This window comes from Colias eurytheme, chromosome 7 (genome assembly GCF_061535395.1).
Source record: "Colias eurytheme isolate Ceu_HAF_F1 chromosome 7, ilColEury1 Martin Lab GWU primary, whole genome shotgun sequence".
NCBI lineage: Eukaryota > Metazoa > Arthropoda > Insecta > Lepidoptera > Pieridae > Colias > Colias eurytheme.
Window position 1 is genome coordinate 6,349,301 of NC_142986.1, and position 21,306 is coordinate 6,370,606.

Consider the following 21,306-nt stretch of genomic DNA (forward strand, 5'->3'; position numbering starts at 1 on the left):
TCAAATTTCACCATCATCTAATAAAGGTTATTTGGTAAAAAACTGGTTTACAGATCAATAAAGTGGAATACCGGTGACTATTGGCGAAAATTATTACCTACCTTTGCTAATAGGCATATAGCATAGAATTTCAGTTACTACTTACATATTATCATAACATTGCAGCAAAGAATTTCAGATAAAAACCATTTCTTAACATTTTGAAACAACGTAGAAAAATGCTGGCTTATAACACTATAATGTGCGGTCGTAAAAACTTGACATGTAGATAAAAATTCCCTTTGTCGATCGTCGGTATAGTACAAAGCAAAAGCGGCCACTAATCAATAACACAGCCATAGAATTTTGCCCGGATCCTTGTCGTCCAGTAATACAGAACATACATTATCCTAGAAGAAACAGGAACGTGCATCCGTATACAAAATAAATTATAAAAAGATCTGGAAGGAGACAAGGCTTTCTTCAACAAGTCGTAAATTTAACGGCCGAAGGATTCCTTATTTCCCTCGGCTATTCGCATGTTAGCAACTATCCCTTTATGAGGAACAGTAAACTTTTGTTATTAATGCAACGCGCCGCAGTTTTAGTGTTATTTGAAAGTGAATTTTGTCGTTACAGAAAGCCACATTCCTTGCGAATTGGTTTTGAACTTTAATATTTTATTTTTATGTCCGAAAATAGGACAAGATTGTTTTGCGCTATTCCTTTTAATAACTAAGTAATGTGCGTGTAAAAATAAATAAAAAAGATATATTACTGAGGTCTGTAATGTTATCCACTAGGCTCGTTAATATTCACTGTTCATATCGCTACACACTTAAAAATAATGAAAATAGTAAATTTACAATTGGAGGTGCTGGGATTTGAACCCAGGACTTTCAGCATGCGAAGCAGACACTCTACCACTGAGTTACACCCCCGATATCGAAACTTGCGAAATTACGCAGTGCATTGCTCATAATTGTAGACATGTTGTATGAAGTACCTACAGTGAAAGTGAATATTATAACCCATTCAAAGGTGCATTCAATGCAGTATATAATAAACTTTATTGACCACTAGTGTCGTGACGTCATCATTACATATAGCTGTCCTTGTTTAACCAATGACCATGGAGTTCGGCGACCAGTTAAGAGCCAATTAACATTTCTGCGACGGTCGTATAGTCTACGTATACTGCATATTATGACTGCCCTATTTATTAAACTTTCAAAATTAAAAATACTTTAAATAATTAACAAATTATTATTTGTAGTAATATGTAGAGCAAAGTAACTTGTTAGGTGTCAAATTTTTTTATGGAAGAGATTTCGAAAATTATATCTTTGTAAAGCAATAAATGTTTCAATAATATGAAATTTCTGTAACTAGAAACATAAAATTTAATATTTAGAAGTAGGTAGGTTATGATGATTAAATAACAACATCGAGCTAGACGACTCTATATTACTGAAATCTTCATTACTGTTAATTCTATTCACTGAAACACTATTACCAAACATTTATTTGATTCTCCGTGAGTTCGTGGAATTGTTGCAAAAATGCCTTTGATTTTAATTATAAACCATGAACTTGATTAACTGAAGAGAAAAAAAAGAGGAACGATCTTATGATTTTAGGTATGTTATGGTATGATTACCTACTTTTGTAGTCATAAAGTGAAACATATTTTAATTTATATGTTGTTAAATTTAAAATATAATACTATTTTCCCCATTGATAACTATAACATCCCACAAAAAACCATTAGACGGTACTGTATAAACGTAGACGCAATCAAGACGTAGTAAACGTTATCTTGTGTAACACCCTTAATTAACGTAGGTACACCATTTCCCATTCGCCTCAGAAATTGCTCCATTGTCCGAAATTTGTAACGTGGTAGAAACGTACCGTAAGGGAATTATGAGTATAATTTAATTAAAACACAACAGCACCTTGATGCCAATTAGTCACACGATCTGTGGTTTGGGCGTCATGTAATTTGATAACTTAATGGGTTTATGCCTGTGAGTCTACCTCCCACTCTGGAGCGACCAATCACATACAAAAGCATTACGCCTTAGAAGGCTTCACTGACTCATAGTTACACTTAGAGTGATTCAATGGTACCGTAATCTCCTTATGAACTATAAAAATGCGGTACTTTTAAGCGGTTTAAATGTGCGGTCGTAAATTTTTAATCTGTCTACAAGTTTGGGTATATAATTATTTAATTTATTTATATTATCCTTGATTAGTTAACATATAAACATGTTTTCGTATTAGGTGGTTTTAAATTATACTAAAATATAACCACATCTATAGAAAAATAAATAATACTTTCATACTTAAATCAAACCCATAAAACATTGTCTTCAGCTCACTGCTTCGCTCACGTGGAGTTCAGTTTGTTTTAAATTGTACCTACGTTGAAATTCTTTATAACAATCTTTTCAATAGTGCGAGTAATATACCTAGAAACACACACACACACACACAGAAATAATTTCGCATTTAAGCGACAGTTACTTCTAAAACTGGAGTAGCCTAAACTCTGTTTGTATTGTTCTTATACTTAGGTATTTTATTATATTTGTATGAGAAGTGTAACATATTTATATATACTACATAAATCACTATAAAATGAAGAAGTTTCATTTAAATGTACATTTCCGTATGGAACAAAAAATTGACTAAAGTCCATTGTATACTTGAATTGACGCCGAAGTGCTAATAAGATCCTTACGTCACTGGACTGAAGACTTATTATTTTTACCAAAAGATAGCACAGCGAGAGATTTTCAATATAATTGCCCTGGTTCCTTCAAGGGTCTGACATTTCAAAGGGCAGTCAGTGACATGCTCATTGTCGGAACGCCCAAGGTTCACTTTATTCAAAGATTTGCAGTTTTTTATTTAAATATTTTAAATTGACTTTGTGGTACTCGTTAATAAGCGTCATTCATAGATTTTGATCACATTTCACATTGTATCTGACGTATTTCTTTATTTATGCCAGAATTGCGGTTTTAAATACTTTATTTATGGGACCGTATTTTACGTTTGTGGGTAATTAACATGAGGGCAAACAAGAGGTCTTGGGTTCTAACCCCGGAAGAGATTAAAATCTAGATCTGCAATACGGCTATGTATAAGGAACTCATCTCTTGATTTTATTATATATGCCATAGGCATCGTTCTTATCTTGAACTGTTTGATTAGGTACTTACCAACAATTTTAACCTTTATCTGTAATATTTTGTTATTACAAGATGGAAAGCTCAATATCTTATTTTTTTTTAAGAAATATTAAATGAATAGAAAACTTATGACGATAATACTAATCTTAGTATGGACAAAATTAATAAGCCATCACATAAATAAAATAAATAACATAATCAACAGAGCTTCGAGCTATAAAGTTTCATAATATACCTATGTACTTCAATATTAACAAGCAACATAATAAAAATTGTATTACCTACTTATTTTAAAAAGAACTCTGAAGCTATGTCACCCCATAATTATTTTACAAAGAGCCTTAATTACATGTATAAATTAAAGATTTAAATTTATACACCCGCTACACAGGTACCACTAAACAAAACAACCAACCACCTACGAAAAGCTCTACTACCATAACTTAGATCTGATCTAATTTAGTTTTATTTGTGCCATTAAAAACAATTTGCCTTAGTCTTAATAAATCCATTAGAAACTTAATCATTGTTTATATTACCCGGCTTTATTACTTAATTACTCAAAATTAATTTTTCAGTAAAATCCACGGAAAACTTTCATTATGCTCAGTGACTTTTTATTACGTTAAATTATGGGTACGTAATAATTTCTTTACGATCCATGTTTCAATAGAAAATATTCCAATGGCAATAAAATTAAATCGTAACTCTAAAATCTCGTAATTAGTGAAACTAATGGTGGTAATCGACTTCTTTATAGAAAACGAAAACTTTTTATACAATAATTTTAATTAAGCTATTAGATTTTATTGGATTCAATCCGTATTTCGTAAAAAATAATGATTTATGAGTGTAAACAAGTTTTCATATGTTTTATAAATTGTGCTCACGTACTATCCCGCGATCGACGAACCAAACAAAAAAGTCGAAGCCTATACAAATATTATAAATAAGTAAGATTTAGAGATATTATCCATAGTCTATAACATGTTCACGTTTCTAAAGAAATCGTATGACATGCTTTACGAAAAAAGAGCAAAGCTGAGAGCATTCTGTGGAGTAACTTGATATTGCTTATTCGGTTGTTTTCCGGCTGTTTGGGTATAAGATTACAAGCAATTTATTTCAATATGGCAATTGAATTTACGAAGCTTTCAAACAGTTTGAGAAGTATTTTATAGCCATCCTTTATTTTGCCTGCATTCGCTTGCAGAAGTCAATAAAGTTTTTGCGATAGAACAAAATATTGTGAAGGTAATGTTTAACCACAATAAATTTTGATTGACGATTATTTTATGTCTTTCTAGTAGATTTTATTACGGACAAATAATATGTTGGCTTTGTAATCAATACCCTTGGCTTGTGTTTAAACCGTAACAATATAAATAAAATTAAACGACTGCTGCTAGTTTATAGTTATATAGTTTATCTTATACTGTTCCTTTCTAAATTGGATTGAGGGCTATATAACTACATCCTGCTTTACTTGTTGTCATTCAAATAACCAATTATTTTATAAAGTTCAATGAGATACCTTTAATACTGTGCTAAAATATATAAGTTATTGTAAAATTAAAAAAAAATATACAATAACTTAATAGGCTAATACATCACATTATATATACTCAACTTTATAAATTAACGTGCTTTTTTATTACTATTCTTAGCTTTGTCATTTATCTATTTGCATTATAAATGCTCCATAAAATATTATGTATAATCCTATGAATACAGAAGCAGTTAAACCAAATTCAATTTCGCTAGAAGCTAGTGGCACATTTTTCTTCGCATCCAGGACATCAATATCGGTACAATTATCGATAGTCCGCGACCAGATTGCAATCTCGATAGGTTAGTTTAATCCACAGATTTATAGCCCCGGTCACCGCACTTTAATCCGTAGAAAAACTCGCTTTCGATCGGGGGAATGGCTTTTGCATTTTCTAGCTCGATATTAGAACATTAAGAATCATTGAAGCCGAATACCATCCAATACATTGTTAGTATCTAGGTATTATTCATTGCATTGTTTGAGATCATAACGTAATAATTAATACTTAGTGTTTTATTTCAACTAGATTTTCGCCCGCGGCTGTGTCCGTGAAGTCAAAGGAAAACCCGCCTAGTTCCCGGTACCGCGGGATTTTGGGTATAAAACTATTCTTTGTGTTAATCCAAAATACCAAATTTCATGAAAATCGGTTCAGCATTTTTTGCGTGAAGGAGTTACAAACAAACAAACGTACAAACTTTCGCATTTATAATATTAGTAGGATTCAATTCCAATTATATTTTAGGTGCTTAATGACCTAGTTGTGAATAAAGCACTTCATGTATGATACACGACCTAAATGAGCAATCAGTTAATCACTAATTCCCATAGACGTGTTTAATTCCCTATTTTATATTCAAACCGCTCACCAACATTGTATGTTCAAAATTTTCTCACCGTCAGTAAACACCGATACACTAATAAGTACTACCAACACAAGAACGCGTCTCTTTGTCTTACAAATTACTTTTAATTAACGCACATTTCGTTTATCCGGTATCGAATATCCCATCCAGAGCCTTATTAGAACGATTACAAGACGGACGAGCACAAATTCTTTTGATCTATTTTTGTTTGATATACCATAAAGTTCTTTCAAGTTCATTCTGATTTGAGATCGATGTTATAAAAACGGAACACATTTTACACGCAGACCACGGAACTAATATGTGATTGAAAGTGAAACGCGCATAATATAATATAGGTAGTTTGTTGAGTAAAAAATAGCAATCCCGTGCATGAAGGAGCGTCAATAAAATTTCGTTTTAAATATTCATCAGAGCAAAAACTGCGTACACAGGGTCATCAATTTGATGGCTTAATAAGAACCGATGTTCGGGTCTTACAAGGACGGAAATTGTTCTCGCAAATCGTTCACACAGCATGCGCTGAACAAACTCAACAGACAAAAGGCTGTAATTATTTATCATGGCTCGCAATTTCAGTTCGAGTTAACAAGACCGACGTTTATAAACGTAAATTATCAATAACGTATCGCCGGCTTGAAGTCGAATCTTTCGATGATTAATAGAAGTTAAATGTGATTGCAATAAAATGTCCAAGTCCATAACGGGCTTTTAATGTGACTTTATATTTTATTCATTGGTTTAAATATTTTGTTATTTAAATATTGATGACTGCACGTACCTAGGTACCTATAGATAGGCAAGTTATTATAAATCATGTTGTAAGCATTTTGGAATCTTCGTACTATAGCAGAGTGGCGCAGTGGAAGCGTGCTGGGCCCATAACCCAGAGGTCCGTGGATCGAAACCACGCTCTGCTAAGTTATTTTTATTGTTTTATATCAATTTAGTCACACTATCTTGCTGTATTACAAACTTCTTATATTGAAAAACAAAGATATAAGCAGAGTGGCGCAGTGGAAGCGTGCCGGGCCCATAACCCAGAGGTCCGTGGATCGAAACCACGCTCTGCTAAAGTATTCACTCATTTTATGTTAAAAAATAATCACTTTTTGAATAAAAATAATAAGTTAAGAAATATCTGTACTTATTTTTCAATCAACTGTAGTGTAAAAAATACAGTTTATTTTATTATTTCGGTAAACGGATTGGAATAAGCCTTTAGTTTTCTGACAATGCAGTTACATAAAGCATTGTTGTTAATCCAAAATGGCCGCTACAAGAAAGTAGCGGATTACTTATTATGGTTGTATATTATTATCTTAAATAACTACTAGTAAAAAAGCTTTTTTAATAACTGTTAATATTTTATTACTTTCAACTCATGGAAAAGACAGATAAAGCTTAGGATAGTAACTTTATATAAATAAACGACACATTATTATCCTATACGATATACATATAAATCCCATAATAGCAGCTATAGATGCAATATCTCTATCGGGCAAACTTCAAAGAAGCTCAAACGCAAATTAATGGATTTTAACATACACAAAAACACCATATAACCATTATTCCGAGACAACTCTCATAACAAGGCCCAATATTTGGACTAACTGATTACTTTCTGTGTCGGCTTCTCACAATTACGTAACTTTCTTACCTGGAACACAATATCGGCAGTTTTATTAGACCAGTAATAATGTTTACAATAGTGATGTTCTATGGGATTACGTAAGCAATTTCATGGAAGGTTTTGACATATTTTAAATGCGGCTTTATTGTGTTTCACTCGATTCTTGCAAGTTTTTTTCCCATGTTTTGTCTGTAAAGCGGTGTTTGTATCGGAGGACCGTCATTATTGAAATGTCTGCTTCGAGACCACCCGTGACATACGGTTGAGGAATTGAGAAAGCTTGTTAAAGGTAGTTATGGATTATCCTTTAATGCACCTTACTTTAAATGGTATAATGCAAATCCTTTTAATACTATATATACAAATGTTAAGGAGCAAGATTTTGCTTCGGATTATAAGAATAAAGAAAAACATAATTGATTAGTTATTAAAGCTGAAGCTGTATTAGAATTTTGGATGGTAAATAAATGGAATGGAAATTTTTCGCTCTCTTTGGAAGCACTGATTGCCCAATTATTATAGACTTGAAATTTCGTAATTCCTTTGATCTATATTCCAGACGCGGTCCGAAAATTTCAGTTTGCCTGTAAAATTATAGAGTAAGGTCAATTAGATTAGACTTTGCGTTGTTTGTATTAAATAGTTCTTAATAAAAAGATAAAAAGAGAGGAATATATTAATCTCATGACAATGAGGTAATTTGTTACGGGATCGAATGAAAATTAATTATCATTTGATCTTTCTCTGTACCAGAACTCGCATAATTTTATCCGTTATGACGTTTTTGTGTATCATAGCAACCGTTAGAAATTTGGACACCACTTGCCGAAAAAACTGGATAAATTCCACAAATTTATTACATATTTATATCGTGAATTAGCAAACAGTTCTCGCAGCCTGTGTGGCACAGGATCGTTGGTGGCCGCAGTCGAGACTATTCCAAATATTTCACAAATTACAAAATTCTCCCAACGATGGCAGATCACATCGTCTCACGTCCTAGTCTCTATCAACCGATCATTTCTTTGAACGGCTTTAAGTAATTGAGTTGGTTTTTAGACTTCCAAGATTCGCAACTTATACCCTATCATAGGTTTTTAGACAATTGATGAGATGTTCGTTTATGGTCCATCGAACAAAGTTATTATAATCTTATAAGGTCTGCTTAATGTTGCCTAAGTCTTTAAAGTTTTATAATTGTAATGTTATTGAAAACAAAGAAAATTGTGTTATCGGCATTTTTATTTGAAGATTATACTATCTTGAAGATCAAACACAGCTTTGAAGAGCTTAATTTAAAAATATCGTAAGACATCGTATCTATTACCTGTAACAAGCAATATTCCTTCAATTACTACGTTCATATCTAATACAACGCTGCTACGGGTTGGCAATAAAACTTCAATTCTATGACTAACCTTATTTATATCTCGAAGGAGTACATTTGGCAGCAACTTGATTACGGCATCTATATAAAATTGTGATGGAAGTTTTCAATAGCCGTGTTCGAGATAAATCAAATAACGCTGGATTCGCTGTCGTTGGCAAATGTGTTCATTCATGATAGCGCGTTGCATCGGAAAGCTGTAGAGATGATTCAGTGTTTGCAATATCTAGAGCGGAATTCGTCTTTAATGGTACCATATTTTAGGCCTTTCGAGGGAGCGACAACTCATATAATAGAAAGCACAGATTTAAGGCAAAACAATTCACAGGTGTGTTGAATTGGATTAGAAACTATGTGAAAGAACAAAAGCTACACACGATTGCTTATTATTGTCTGTAAAACTTAAGGCAATTTTAATCAGAAATGTTCGTCTACACTAGGATAACGAAATAATACCATTAATTATAAGTATATGCTATGTGCCAAAGCATACATTACTTCTATTCAGTTAAAATTTTTACTTATAACTGCAATATAAATTCAATGAAATTCATAAGAATGTGACTTCATAACTCGTGTGCCATATGAATGAATAAAACACACTAGGATAACAATACTTATGTTTGAGTCGGTTACGCTTCTACACAGCTAATTTTAGCAGTGGCATGAATGGCCGGATTCTTCTAGTGTTGTCTGCAGATATGCTTGTTCTGTCAAGCTATTATTAGATATTATTATATTCCTATTGGTATGTAATAGAACAAATAAATTTAACTTGTGTGTGGTTCTTATTGTTTGCTTGTTTCTCATAAGAATCAAGATTTAGGTAAAATTAACTTTATCTTCAAAATCTTAAAATAAAGGTACTTGAATATTATGGCTTTGTAAATTCCTATGCCATTGTTTTGATGATACACATACTACTTAAATATGGACCTATAAGAAACAATAGTAAGAATAGAGAACTAAATATTAATAATTGATCGTTTGCCATTCACTGCAGAGATTTTCCAAGCAGGTGGTAAATTATTTTTATCATGTTCAAAAGTGCATCACATAGACGTCTAGTCAGTAACATAACATTGTATGTCCGAAAATTAAATCAAATTCATCTAGCAGTGTAGCGTGAAGATCCACCCAGCATATACCTACATACCACTATTGAATTTATAGTTTCTATACAGTTTGCTATATGTGATAAATTTTCAATTTTCCGCTGCACGCTACACAATCCAGTTAGTGACGGACGTGGACAGGTTTCAGCGAAAATAGTCTTGAATATATTTGACCGACAATGCATTCATTATTATACGTCGCATCTGTTCATTTGGACTTCAATTTACTCGAACTATGCTGACGTAGAACAAAGTTAGGGCTGGTTATGTCGTTATGTTTTAGACTCAAATGCGAAGTGACAAATTATGTTTGTTTGAAGTAGCGTTTATGATAATATATTATGTGAACTTGCATGTAGTATGTTTCTATACATACGTACATAATTTCACAAAATATGTAAGTTTCAGTAACATAATAGGTATTTATCTATTTGGAACATAAAAGTTCATAGCTGAGTAATATTATAATATGTTATGAAGTACCTATAATAATATGACTACATTAATTTTGTAGAATACTATGTACTTTTATTAATTGGCATATATAAATGATAAATACGGCTATTTTCTTTCTTATTTTTTTGTTGCTTGTAGTGCATTTATATTAAAACAAATCTTTAAACATTGAAATGCCCGCACAGAAGCAAAAAATAAGTACTACGAAACTGCATTCAAATGGTAACCTTAAAGCGCCGATCCAAAGTGCATATTCCAATGCACTGCATGCATTTCTATTTGGAAAATCTGCTGCTATTCATCGCTTGTCCAACAGCTATTTTATCAATACCCTCATCTATCCATCGTATAGCCAACCGCCATTCTATCCCGAAGCAATCTTAGAACAAAACCAAACAAGAATTAAAGATCACTGTTCGACGACCGAAATAGTGTTGGACTGCATTCAAAACTCCAAGGAATTACTATAGTATTCGTTACATCCGTCCATTCAGTAACTCAACGCCTTTGTTACCTATTATAATAAGAATTTTCAGGATATTAAAATACTATAAATCTCTGGAACGCTTGAGACTTTTGAATAAAAGCGCACATGAAATTCGTTAAATTTATTTTAGTCCTAACTTGCTTGTATACGAAGTTATATCTTCATTGGAACTATTTCTGGTCTACAAGGTAGATAACATAATATGCGAAATGTTTTTGATAAATTATGCAAGTTAAACGCTTGTAGTGTAAGTTGTAAGTTATATAATTGCACTAACTACAGCATTAAATAACACAACATGTTTAATAAAAACTTTTAAAATAAGTAAGCTAGGGTAACCATATTAATTAAAAGCAAAAAAATGACTTAGCATTCGATTCATGGACCTCTGGGTTATGGGCCCAGCACGTTACCACTGCGCCACTCTGCTTACATCTGTGTGTTTGAATATGAGGTGTTTGTTATACAGAAAGGTAGGGTGACCAAATGAATAAAAAATAAAGATAACTAACTTAGCAGAGCGTGGTTTCGATCCACGGACCTCTGGGTTATGGGCCCAGCACGCTTCCACTGCGCCACTCTGCTTATATTTTGAACACTGAAATACCAGAATGAAATTGATGGCAAAAAAAGAAAAATATAGAACTGCTCTATAAAACAACTTTTATTACAATATGTAAATATTTTTATATGAGACTCTATTTAAAGTAAAAATATTACGAGAATTCACATTAATTTTACCCTAATCCGTACGTCTATCATTGCCTTAACTAAATCCCTGGATCTCGCATAATTTATATACAGTAGGTACCATTTTATTTATTAATGGTATTCAGCTATATACACTTACTAATTATTTTCCACAATCTACCATACCTCTTTATAAATGTATAAACATTAATTACTTGAAGGAAGAAACGATAAACAATAGGCAATATACTTTCCCCTTAATCTGATTCATATTATTGCAGTAATGCAACACTTCACGCGATTTTATTCCAACTAGAGAAATACTGCGGCTTTCATTGCTCAGCATAATAATATTATTTCTTATAGAATGACCACAGGCCTTTAATAAGAAGGCAAATATTGTATCGATTAATCATAAATTTTTATAGAAACATATTCTGTACATTAGGTATATTTTTAATACAAAATATTAACAATTACAATTTTCATATTTTTATTAAATTGAGTTTATATTATTTCTGTTTCCATTATGATAATAATTATGATTAATAGAGACACACCTCCGCTTGTTGTTCAAAAATAAACAATTAAAGCTCTGTCTTTAAAAAGTGTGATAATATTAGTAGTAAACGCTTCGAGGACTTAGATAAACTTGCACACTCACATAGAATAAACAAGTAAATACATCCATAATTTTATTAAGAAATAGTCGATTACCTTTGTAACTCAGTAAATCATTGTTTCCCATATATCAAGACAATAATTTTGCACAACAGAACAACAGACAGACCTTGCCCATTTAAAACTCTACTCTTAATGGGTTAACCTTAAGTGGCATCTCGTTGATCTGCAAAATGAGGTGTTAGAATGTACTAAACGAATGATTTATCGAGTCGGCTCGAGTTAGCATTCGCTTTTGATGCTTACGCTAAATGTTTCGTGCAAAATGGAATTCTAGTTTCACACGCAACAAATGTACTCGCTATCTGATGAACGAAGCGCAGCTACAGGATAATTAAGTTGAGAGGCTGGGTTATAAATTACGAAAGAAAATATTGTATTCTGAAATCGAAATCGCGAGTGGTTGGTAGTTCACGATTCGTGAATCGTCGTGCGGAATGATATTATATTATAATTTATTAAATACTCTTACTAGAAAAACGAATTCCTTTTAAGTAGGAATCTAATTGGGAATGCAGTAAGAATTAATTAAATTTAAATTCAATTTTAGGCACACTTAAAAACGCATTATAAGAATATTTATTATACCTAGGTACTTAACTACACTACCTACTCATTCGATCATTATAATGTGTATTATTATTCTGCTTCTTTTTTCTTATCTACTAGTTGATTCTGCCTTTAAAATGTTTCTATATCAAATTCATTATAAAATATTTAGATAAATTGCTATTTGTATTACCTGTAGAAAGATCGTCATATAATTTAAAAGCACGTGCAAGTCGCATTTCGTAAATAATAGCAGATCTCTAAACAAGACTAGCCTACATCCCTGCGTGTCTTCGATCCTAGAATCGACATCGCATAATGGATGTTCGTTCCGATGGTCACCACGAATTTACACTTACAAATATCATTAATTCATATTAAATGCAATCTCGCTTGTTTACACGCAAGACCCTGTTAGTAATTTGAGCTAGAACGTTTGTAAGGGAGATACAATTTAAATGATGATTAAAATGTTCGACAAATATTGTTTTACTGTTTAGAGGATATTATGACAGAATATACACTTTACTTTGTACCTACCTATTAATGTATTTTTTTTAATTTTTATTAAAATCAAAATAGACGTGTTAACTGTTAACCCTTAATTTGAATTTAAACCAAAATTTATATCATTCACCTATCTTTGCTATTTGCTTTTAGATTATCACGATAATTATATAGGTAAACTCATTAATAATTTATTGACGGTATTATATATCTGAATAATCATTGTGACATAAAATGCAATTAAAATATGTAACAACGGATTTGTCTTGATTTTTGTATAACCATTAGCTACTATTAAGTATTCTGTGGTATAACTTTCATATTATGCTAAGGGCTGATTTTTCAATCCTTGGTTAAAACTTATTCGTCAAATAATGTATAAAACTACCATTTTAAAAAAGGTATTCTAATTGCCCGTATTTGACAGTTTATGTGACATTTTATTATTATCGTGTAATACTTTATTGGACGGATAAATTTTATCCAAGCATTGAAAAATCGGCCCTAAATAAGATTCTGCGTGGTATGTGAAATATTCGCATTCTAAAAACCTTTATTATAATAATATTTACGATAAAACTTCTTAGAAATAATTCAGGTAGCCATATTAACCGCGTAATTTTTAAACATCGTGCTTGCGGGTCTTTAGAATTAGGCCAACGTATATTTCTGAAGAATTCATAATGATCTCGGATGGAACATGCACTTCGAATGGAAATTGAGTGAAATTACGTAAATTAGTCGAATTATCGAAGATGGTTACCGTATAGCATCGTCGGTAAACATTAAGTTCTGCCCCCCGGCGAGCCTCGCGTGACACACTGAGAAAATTTTGCTTTAGCAAAGTACCAATTTAGCTCGGTTAAAAATTATTCTGCTGCATTCAATCAAGACACATTTAAAATGTGCATTAAAGCTTTGCTAGTATTATACAAGCAAGTATTGCTAAATATTCTTAGCTATTATTAAAAAAGTACTTATTTATTTCAAAATTAACGACTCGGTCAATATTACCTTTACCGAATTAGGTTCAAAATAGACAAGCTTACGTTATTATTTAATGATAAGTAAGTTATTTATTTTTAGACTTAACTATAGTTGGCTACTATTTACACAGAGTTCGGTTAAAAATAAACAAGCTTACATTATCATTGAATGACAAGTAAATCATTTAAATTTAGACATAATATTATTTGGCTAAAATTAAATCACTTGCTATGAAGCATATAACCGTGTTTCTTACTTAAAAACAAACAAGTAACTTATCTATTGGTACATAAGCATAGCTCGGCAATTAACCATGGAGCGAATACTATTTTTGACCGAGTAACTTGATAAAAATTAAACAAGGAATTGGCTGCGTAGCCAGCAAAGTCGGCCATTTCTATCAAATCATAGTCGAGTGACGAACGTGTCTGTTGAAGCGCCGCCTCAGCACCTACAAGGCAGATTCAAATTTACATTAAAAACAATAATTTTTCATCATCATTTTGAATTTTAATCAAACTATTATAGAAGAGCAAGATGCAGAAGACAAACTATTATGGCTCAAAAACTCCTCTGAGCCATGGACAGCCGTAGAACTAAAGTGGCAAGAAACTACAGAGACGAGGCTCATTGCTGCAAAAGAGTTAACCATAGCTCCAATACCTCAATACAATGAATATGCTGCTCTTAAAAAACCCAAAGGATATCTTCTGGTGAGTTAAGTTTTTTAGAATTTTTTGTCTGCTTTAGTTTAATTACTTTTGTATACTTACTTACGTTTTTTTTTATTTGTTTACAGCTAGAAAATGACATGAAAAGCAAAGGACAATATACCGAAATCACTGAAAGCTTCCCCACAATCAAACCAAAAATAAATTTGAATTAGTAAGTTACTTCTGATCAAGCATCATATTGTCATATACCTATTACTTTAATATGTAAATTTCATAAGGTAGGTACGATATAGTTCCGATATGATATCTGCATATCTACACATCAAATTTGTAACGAGGTTCAACCAGAATATTTTATAATAGAAAACGAACAATATGTAAAGAGCTTATTGTACTTGAATTTTTTTTGGTGCAAAAAATGTTTAAGTTTTAGCATTTATGATCATTTTCCCGAAGACGAATGTGAATTATGTTTCAATGAGAATAAATTCAAATGTTTAAAAAAAATGACGGATTTACTTGTTGGGTTGTAATAAAATTATTAGATCAAAAAGATTACTTATTCTCCTAGCTTATTCTATGGTTTTTGCCTAAACTTTTGACTTATCAAATACATTTATAAGTACAGTTATAGGTGTATTAACTTGCTTACATTACCATAATGGTTGTTTGTTTTTATGTAAACAAATCTAAACCACTTTCATTAGAGAACAAACTCCAACATCGCGAAATAAAATCAGCTGTTCCGTAGATTTTGGCATAGTAGATAATTCCACTTTTGTATATTATGAAACAGCTGATATTTCTTTTACGATGTTGGATTTGGTCCTATACCTAATTAAAGTTATTCAGGTTTAGTCTGAGTCATTCCTTAAAAGTTTGCTCATGATTTATATTTCACCCTGTTATTGTGAAAATTAAAACACAGAACTCCAGTATCGTTTCTTGACATTGTGAATTGTGTACTATTTTTAAAAGTAGTAGTATTTAAGTGTAAGTAGTAGATAATATGTTACTTGAAATGATTGTATCATGTACTGAATAAAGCTAATTTCATTAATGTGCATAATTTTCTTTCAGTTTCTTCTAAGTTTTTGGTGTGTCGGCAAAATTAGTGTTGTTTTCCTACATGAACGTTTCATTGGCTTTTTTTTCCGACATGCCAAAATTTTTCCCACTGCATTAATAATGGTAGAAATGACAACATATCGAACTAGATAAATATTTTCAGTATGAGCTGACCTCACATTGTATACAGGGTGTAACAGAAAGGGGGTACACATCTAAGCAGGGCGTGATGTACTGATGGATGAAACTGAACAGTACATCACGCCCTGTTCGGATGTGTATATCCCCTTACACCTTGTATAGGTTTTACGAACATTCACAGGTCAGCTTATACTGAAAATATATAGCTTAATATGTGTCGTTTGAATTATTACTTGCAACCAAGTATTTTAGCTATGGTTACCTAATAAACCCGCCTAAGAATTCAAAGTAACTTGGCTAAATATACCAATCTTAATTGACTAGAAATAACAGAGTATATTTAGTTATAGTTACCCAATGAACACGATTGACAGTACCCAGTAACTTGGCTACGTATACAAATTTTTAATTGAGTAGAAGTAACAAAGTAGATTGGCTGTCCCTACCCAATAAATATGATTAACATTATTGTGTTACTTAGCTAGTTTTACAAAGCAACATATTTGAAATCACTGAATTACTTTGCTAAAAACAACAGAGCACGTTGGGTATTGTTAAAAGAGTAACACGATTGACTATAGTAAATAGGTTTGTTAAGTTTACTGAGTGAATAGGTTAAAAGCAACAAACCCTTAATACGTATTTTTTGACCACCTTAGTGGGCTTATATTACCAACATACGTTAACAAAGTTGACTTGTATAATTTTAGCAACAAACTTTGCAGGCTCCCTCCGAAGCAAGTTACTCGGTTGTAAATAGCAGCAACTTGATTATTTATAGCCGTTACGTTTTCTCAGTGCAGGAGTAAAATAACAATATTCACGAATAATTACAAAGGCTCAGGTTTTACGCAAAATGAATGAATATTTTATGCAAATAAATCATTAACTTCACCAAAATTGATATCTGTGTATTAATTGCGAGCGATATCGTGTTTCTATATCGGAATAATTGGTTTTCATATCAATTTTGATATTCTTTGACACAGGTTTTATCTATCATGTATGTTATTAGAGAGAAGTTAAATACGTTTGTTCATTTATGAAAAAAAAAGTTATTGCCTTGAATAACTTTAGAAAGGTATTGAATATAAAAGTTATATTCTTATAGCACTGGAGGTAGCAGCTATATTGTTATTCGATACATTTAAAAATAATAAAATGAACAAAAATATTCCGCAAACAAGCCACTACTTTATGCCTCACTTCAGAGAAACACAACAATCCGATTGAAACCGTCATCACCCGATCAAATTAATCGCACAATAATTTTCGCATACGTCAATTAAAATAAAACAATACGTTTAGACCTTAGCCGGGGGGATTCTGTTACATTCTCTGAACTCTAACAATGGTCGCAAGATATGTCCACACAAAACAACACCCATATTAGAAGAGCCCACAAAATGAAACGGGAAACCACTGATTCTGTGATACGATGTGTAATGAATGCTTACTAAAATAAACGAAAACTAACAACCCATATATTTGTATTGTCGCCTTGGTGTACCTGTTTATGGTCCTTGGTTTCGGGTAATTTTATGTTTAGTGCCTAATGCAGAAGACTCTTCTGGTCATCAAAATATTAAATAGAGTTTCGTACATCTTGATAGAGATGTGATATCTGTTCTTTGAAGTTGCTCTACATAACTACTTTTAAACCGTAAGCTTTCAGCATAGATAACATTTTTGAAATATATTTATAGTTACGCCACAGCTATGCTTCTGCTAGTACTTATTTGGTGTCTTACATTTCTGTATAAAAATTTAAGATATTTATTGCAGAAGTGTTTAATTCTGCGACAAATATAAATCTTACCTTGGCGCCAATGAAAAATTGTGTAGATAATATGTAAAAAAGTTTATTAATTATGAGAGAATAATGTTACTGAGTTAATTTCTTTGATGTCACAATAATTTATCTATACAACGTCAGAATGTCATCAACTTATTCACCCATTACCCACAACCTAGGGCGCTCATTCCTAAAGACTCCAAACTTAAATCGATTCGAAGAGCAAATCTTCAATTGCCCAAAAGTCCGAGTCGAATCCATTTAACTTTTAGAATTTCATACTTTTTTGTGTGGTCTGATCATATTTTCTGACGAAGATTTACTTACAAGTGGCGGCGAGGGATTATAACCCGTCTCAAGTTTTGAATGAAAAAGTTTAATGTAAAGATCACTGACAAATTTGTAACAGAACAATGAATCGGATATTAAAGTATCTTCTTTCATGACACGGGCGAGCGGATGGGATTTTAGACTGCGGACACGTTGCTGTCAATCGAACTTTTATTTCTTCCAGACTTACATTAAGTGTATCAATTACCCGTACCTATAAGCTCCTGCAATCGAACCAAAGCTGTATATGCAATAAGTCGTAAATTAAACACAATTTTCTTAAAGAACAATTCTTAAACCCAATAAAACATTAATACGAATTATACTAAGAACGAATAACGGCCATTTAATATCTAGTACTAATATTGCAAAAGTTATTGCAAGGTGGTCAGTCGAAAGTAATATATAGCCCGTTAATTACGTACTATGATTAAAATAACGATTTATTCGCCGCTAATGAAGTTGTACTTACGCTGTATGTTTGTAAATGATACATTAAGCGATAAATTTAAACAGGCTTAATAAATAATCTATATGATTCTTAACCGGTCGTTGGTTATCCATAAATCCGTAGCGTAATATCATGGGCTTGAAAATTGCAGGCTATATTTTATCTAAATGTAAGCTTACTATCAACGAGCATGGATTCAGTGTATGCTACTCGCTAGTATTTGGGATTACGTTTCATAAACCGTAATTCTGTTTACATTTTATTACAATATCAATTATATCAATTTCAATCATACATATTTATTATACTTCTTACCTTATACAATATATTCGTTTGTAAACATAATATCAAATATTCCTTCAACGATTGAAAAGTTTTCATAAACATTAAGCGAAATCGCGATTCTATTCATAAACTTCTTATTACATAATAATAAATGCGCATGTTTTGAACTTAAATTCGGAAAACATCGCAGTTCAAGTATAAATTCTAAAATTTTGTAGGCGTATACGTTAGGCAGCTTATTACTTCGCTTTCTTCATCAAAAATCGCTTATCGCGTCTCTCGTTACCATACCAACACGCTATCACCAACCGCTAGGCCCTCAGTGTTAAACGCACACGTCTCCTTATATCAGGTTACGGTACCAAAGGCGTGGGCATTGACAAGACTTACGTGTTTTGTTTTGTTCACTCGACCATCGTGGACGTTGACTTACCTCGGGCATCGATGTGACGTCCGCTGGGATCACTTTAAAGTTTAGGACACCTGTCAATGTCAAAGCCACTGAGCCGTGTGGGCATTGAAAGGCGATCTAGCTATGGACATCTAATTATTTGTGGTGTGTATTGCGTTAATGAGGTTGAGTAAATATAATAAGCTAGATATCAATGTTATGTAAGACGTGAAACAAGGAAAATGTACTCATTAGAGATAGAAAACAGTAAGAATTGTCTAATATTCCTACGTAAACGTGGCTTATAATTTATTGTATTTTTCAGTTCCAATTGACATAAGCACTATATAGTATGATGCCATACGAATTAAAGTTGTATGAAACCAATCGACATATAAAAGTTTCAAATCATCACAATTAACAACCACACACTCGAATGACTGTAAAGTACGGAAAACGATTACGATTAAACTCTACAATCTATCTATTCAGAACTGAGCAACGACCTCATAAATGCAGATGTTAATACAATTACAAAATGATTTACACTCATGATGAATGCGTTTATAAGTACAATCGCACCCAAAGATTCCGAGTAAGGTGTCACACTCGAAAAATAATTATGTGTTGCGAGTGCATCATGCTGCGGCGACACGGCCCTCAACTTTGTATTATGATGTTGGTCATTACAGGTACCATTGTTGGCGAAGATACGCCAGCTGATAGCACCAACGAGTTATGTATGGGACGAGTTATTTAACGCTTGTCGCGTCGGATGGACCGGATTACGGGATTATGAAATTATTAATACGTCACAGTTGTATTAAGTTCCTTTTGTGCAGGTGCGCTCGGAATTATAATTGAGTTAATCTGTCTAGTAAAATCTAAGCTGATGATGACATTAACAAAAAATATTACAAATATTTATATTGTTAGACGTAACATTTGATTTAATATTTTTGTGGATGAATAGTTGTCAATATAGCTGTCACTGTCACCTGTCAGAACATGCTTAGCTGTCGAATACTATAAATTGCCGCTTTCCTTTGACTCGTGGCGCAATCGTACGGATCGTGCCTAGGGGCTCGGACGTTGTTTATACGACGTTCGACCCAACTACCTTCACTTTGCTAATAGTCGTTGACTAGCTGCGATTTGTTAATCAATTAGGTAGCTGTGTAGAATCGCAGTACATTCTTATTGCATTCAAACTAATATTTAAACCGGCCTCACTTGTTTTTCTTACATCAGAATTGGGATAGAATTCAAGCCCACTATTTTTAAATGTGTTTAAGTTTACGTAGTTTTGTAACTGGCATTTGTGTTTTTTTTTATTTCGTGCGTTGTGTAAAGTAAAAGTTTGTTACGTGGATTATTGTAACGGGAATGTAGTCCATCGAAGAAATTGTGTGTGCTATCTGGGCTGCGGTCCAGTGTTTGTAATAAAAACCTCTCAGTTCACAGGTTAATTAGATTGAGGGATGCGAGGGCCCTACGAAGTAGTGAACATCCTGCCTTGTGGTCGATACGAGTTGAAACTCGTTGTAGTGACTACGGAAAGAAGACTCAAGCCGCGGCACAGCATAATATTATGGTGCCCTGGCGTGGCGAGTGGTGTCCCGAAGCATGTGCCGAATTTTTTTGACGATGAGTGTTATTGGCTCGTAGTGATTCAAATCGCTAGTCGAACCCTGGCGTTGAGGTATTGTCTAGTCGCTGACGTATCGTAGTGATGTATTTCACTAGTCGTACGAGCGTAGATATACCGTCAAGTCGCCGTCTGTATGTCCGTAGTGAGTTGTCTCGCTAGTCGGATTTGAGCGTTGAGGTATTGTCTAGTCGCTGACGTATCGTAGTGATGTATTTCACTAGTCGTACGAGCGTAGACATACCGTCAAGTCGCCGTCTGCATGTCCGTAGTGAGTTGTCTCGCTAGTCGGATTTGAGCGTTGAGGTATTGTCTAGTCGCTGACGTATCGTAGTGATGTATTTCACTAGTCGTACGAGCGTAGATATACCGTCAAGTCGCCGTTTGCATGTCCGCAGTGAGTTGACTCGCTAGTCGGAGTTGAGCGT

The 21,306-nt window shown here is 32.8% G+C and overlaps 4 non-coding genes across 4 annotated transcripts; 2 read left to right on the forward strand and 2 right to left on the reverse strand.

Moving 5' to 3' along the window:
* Positions 1-848: 848 nt before the first annotated feature.
* Positions 849-920, reverse strand: TRNAA-CGC (transfer RNA alanine (anticodon CGC)). The gene has a single exon. It is a non-coding gene; the product is annotated as a tRNA-Ala (tRNA).
* A 5,528-nt stretch (positions 921-6,448) lies between these two features.
* Positions 6,449-6,520, forward strand: TRNAM-CAU (transfer RNA methionine (anticodon CAU)). The gene has a single exon. It is a non-coding gene; the product is annotated as a tRNA-Met (tRNA).
* Positions 6,521-6,602: 82 nt separating this feature from the next.
* Positions 6,603-6,674, forward strand: TRNAM-CAU (transfer RNA methionine (anticodon CAU)). Its single transcript has one exon. It is a non-coding gene; the product is annotated as a tRNA-Met (tRNA).
* A 4,520-nt stretch (positions 6,675-11,194) lies between these two features.
* On the reverse strand, positions 11,195-11,266 carry TRNAM-CAU (transfer RNA methionine (anticodon CAU)). The gene has a single exon. It is a non-coding gene; the product is annotated as a tRNA-Met (tRNA).
* Between the last annotated feature and the right edge of the window lie 10,040 nt (positions 11,267-21,306).